The sequence below is a fragment of the Pseudorasbora parva genome, chromosome 1 (genome assembly GCF_024679245.1).
Source record: "Pseudorasbora parva isolate DD20220531a chromosome 1, ASM2467924v1, whole genome shotgun sequence".
Lineage (NCBI taxonomy): Eukaryota > Metazoa > Chordata > Actinopteri > Cypriniformes > Gobionidae > Pseudorasbora > Pseudorasbora parva.
Window position 1 is genome coordinate 24,884,183 of NC_090172.1, and position 3,694 is coordinate 24,887,876.

General features: G+C 33.1%; 1 long non-coding RNA gene across 1 annotated transcript; it reads left to right on the plus strand.

Moving 5' to 3' along the window:
• Nucleotides 1–763: 763 nt before the first annotated feature.
• On the plus strand, nt 764–3,336 carry LOC137083635 (uncharacterized). The gene is made up of 3 exons (XR_010906563.1): nt 764–835; nt 1,445–1,482; nt 2,150–3,336. It is a non-coding gene; the product is annotated as an uncharacterized lncRNA (long non-coding RNA).
• Nucleotides 3,337–3,694: the final 358 nt, after the last annotated feature.

A 3,694-nucleotide genomic window follows, 5' to 3' on the forward strand; every position in this document is an offset into this window, starting at 1 on the left:
TAAAGACGTTTTAAAAACGTTTTTTAAAATAGAAAAATAATGTAACCAAAATAAAACGTTTTAAAAACGTTGTGAAAATACCAATCTGGGACGTTTTCTTTAAGTAGTCAAAAAAACGTAAATATCACGTTTGTTTACTACGAAAACAAAACTAGACCAAACTACAACTTTTGGGAGACGTTTTATTCAGGTGTTAAAATAACGTTATCTGCACGTTGGAATAAAACGTTTTAAAAACGTCATGGTAGTACCAAAATACAACCATATGCCAAACCTCCAACGGTAGGCTACGTTCTGTTTGTGAAAAATATACACAGAATATAAACAGAACGTGACAGTAACATTTTAACATCAACGATTCAGTGACTGATCGAGTAACAGATGAGGCTGATGCAGAGCTGAGCATTCTATATCAATGTTGTGAATATACTTTAAGGTGCTCATTTAACTGATAGAATAGCTATATTAGAGTATTATATTATATTATATTATATTATATTATATTATATTATATTATATTATATTATATTATATTATACAAGCTTTCATTCTCATTCCATTTAAAGTTTTACGTAGGCATAGGCTGCAGTTTCCACTTAAACGGTGGCCTACTTAACTATCGGGATATTATACTTCAGTATAAAAATATGTATTCATGGTAACGCAACACTGCACAAATTACACATGACGTGTTTAACGTGCGTGCGTGTTGAACATTCGAGTCGCTTTTAAACAAACTGGTCTGGAGCAGATGGAATTACCATGGAAACGGGGCAGCTCGTCTGACAACAAGCAGCAAAGCTCCGTCTGTCACTGTTGTTTTCACTAATTTCAGGTAAGTTAAGTCCCTAATATTACACATATAATACATACAACTGTTCTTGACACTTTCTAACACGCTTCTGTTGAATATTTACTTTTAAGAAATGGTTTAGTGTCTTCGGAAAAAGTCCGTTAGCCTCTTAACCGTTAGGCTAATGAGAGGTAACGTTAGGCTAACTATAGCCCTGAGCTCTTATTTATGAAAGTTGGGCTTTTAATTCCATATTATGTGTAGATAAGAGGTTTTGTTAATGTTTTGCTGGCTATTTGTCAATGGTTGAATGAAAGGAACGTTAATTTAAGTATTTAACCAAACAGTTTGCACTTTACGTGACTCGGTGACGTCACTCAAATGCGCTATTTCAAACATGTTTGATCTTTCATAGTAAACAAGTATTGACCACGTATATAACCATGCATCTGTAAAACCTAAACGTAAATTCTGGTATCTTACGATATTATATATTGTATATATCCTGTATATTAATCTTTTTTTCTTTTCTTTTTTTTGCTGCATTTTCACCTATGCACTAGTTTATTTATTTCTAATAAACCTACCTGAGTGACATTGTATAGTTTACCACTTATTGTTGGCTCTGTGACAAATTGTTTATGTTCCTAGATTGTGATGGCTGTCCAGCACTATGAACCATCTGACTTGTAAGTAAAACATACATACATACATACATACATACATACAACCATACATACATTCATGTGTGTATATGTTGATCATTCTAGCAAATTAAATGGTTAAATGTTCATTAATTAACTCTGAGATCAACTTTGCAGATGCAGTTCATGTGTGCGTATAGGGAGACAGTAGATACTGAAATCATCACGAGTGTCTGGCGTGCTTCGGTTTAAGTAGTAGTAGTTATTTACATACTATAGACATGGCAGAACAAAGACTTCAGATTTCAGTTCCAGTCTTTTTGAGCTTTAATATTCAGACACTAGTCTGTATCAATATCTGATTCATTGTAGAGCCCTTATTTTGATTTATACATAAAGAATATTTTCAAATTCTGTAACGTTCTGCTTAAATTCTACAGTAAATTCCATTTGTGACTGGATTCTGTGATTTCATCCATGTTTGGCTCTACGTGGTATTTGCAGTATTAAAGAGAGGTAGTTTTGAGAGTGAATTATTGTTGTGTTATAAATTTGTTACCATTAGTATAAGAAGGGTAAGACTAAAAGACTAAATTTCAGTCCGGCAGAATTTTCTGCACACTTCACCACCGAGGCCAGATGAGCATTGTGAATGTATGAACCTCACATTATATTTATAACAATCCTTGTTGATGTTTGAATTGTATTTCAGGGCAGTTTGTGAAGAGGGATAAACAAGAGATGTTGTGAAAACCAGGACAGAAGTTGGTTCCAGATCCACCTTCCAGACCAGACTTCTGTCTCATATGGATTGCTGTCTAATGGTGTATTATATGTTCTCTGCAGAATTAGGTGCATGCAGATATTACTCAGGAACACGACTAAACTTTGTTTGCTATAATACATCTATTTAGTGTACCAATGTGAAACAGACTAAAACACTTGACTGTTTCTCAAAATCAGGTATGCCAATATTATAAAATATTATTTATTGAACAATAATAGGGACAGAGTGTATTTAGGCCACGCCCACACCGGGGAGGAAACATTCCAACGCTCTCCATTGAGTTTGTGTTGCGTGAAGCGGTCACCTCGTCTTTTTTTACTTATAACAAAAACGGCAATGTCTAAAAGCTCATATGTGACGAGGTGTGCAGCACACAAGGTAAAAAACACATAACTAAGTTTTTATAAGCTGTCGACCCCAAAAAACAAGCGTTTAAGGACAAAAGTGGATACAGGCAATAAGACGTGAAGCTTCAGCAAGAAGAATGGGTCAATTTTGGGATCCTGACACTCCATATGCCTACGTGTGCAGTAAACCTTTTGTTAAATATCCAAATGTCAGTTTTATATATTATATATTATATTTCCTGTCGCTGATTACTTTCCCCTCCAGTGTGTGTAGTTCTCAGTGTAATATAGCATGACGCGCTCTGTCTCAAGTGCCTGTATCCACTTTAGTCTTTAAACACTCGTTGTTTTTTTGGGGTCAACAGCTTATAAAAACTTCTGGGTTTTGTTCCTGGGGTTTTTAGCTTGTTTAATGTACACCAGGTACAATAGAAAAAATAGATTGCAGTAAAATAACATATGCAATAACATAATCTGTAATTAGTTAAAATGAGAATTTACATTTTATAGATTAATCTCTTTTGTTATAACATCTGTGCACTGAATTTTTATGGATTTTTCTCTACATTTTTTTGTTCATGTTCTTATTTAAATTCCCAGTCATTGCATAATTTGCATGTGCTGTACTTTATTTGTACCATTTTGTTTTATTGGCATACCGGTATTTTTATTTATCTGTTTAGAATTTTTTTCTTATTATTAATGAGAGCTTTAATTGTAGTCTTCTACAATTATCTCAATGATTTCAATTTACATTATCTCTTCTAAAAATGAAAAAGCTGTTATCATGTAACTTTTCTGTTGTTGTTCTAAACTTGTATGACTTTGTTAGACATTCGAGTTAATGTTTCTTATTCACCATTCACTTTCTTTTGTTCAAAAAAGTGAATAGTGTATAAGGAACATTATGCTTAATATCTCCTGACTTAAGGTTAACATTAACACCTCCCTTTGTGTTTAACAAAGGAAAGTCATACAGATTTAGATTGGAATAATGCAAGGATGAGTAAATGACAGATTTTTCTTTTTTTGTGAACTTACCTCTATCATATTGCTTTTTATATTGTGTGAATAAATACAATGACTGACAAATGTTGTGTGTAGTATAAATTATTAGTACTAC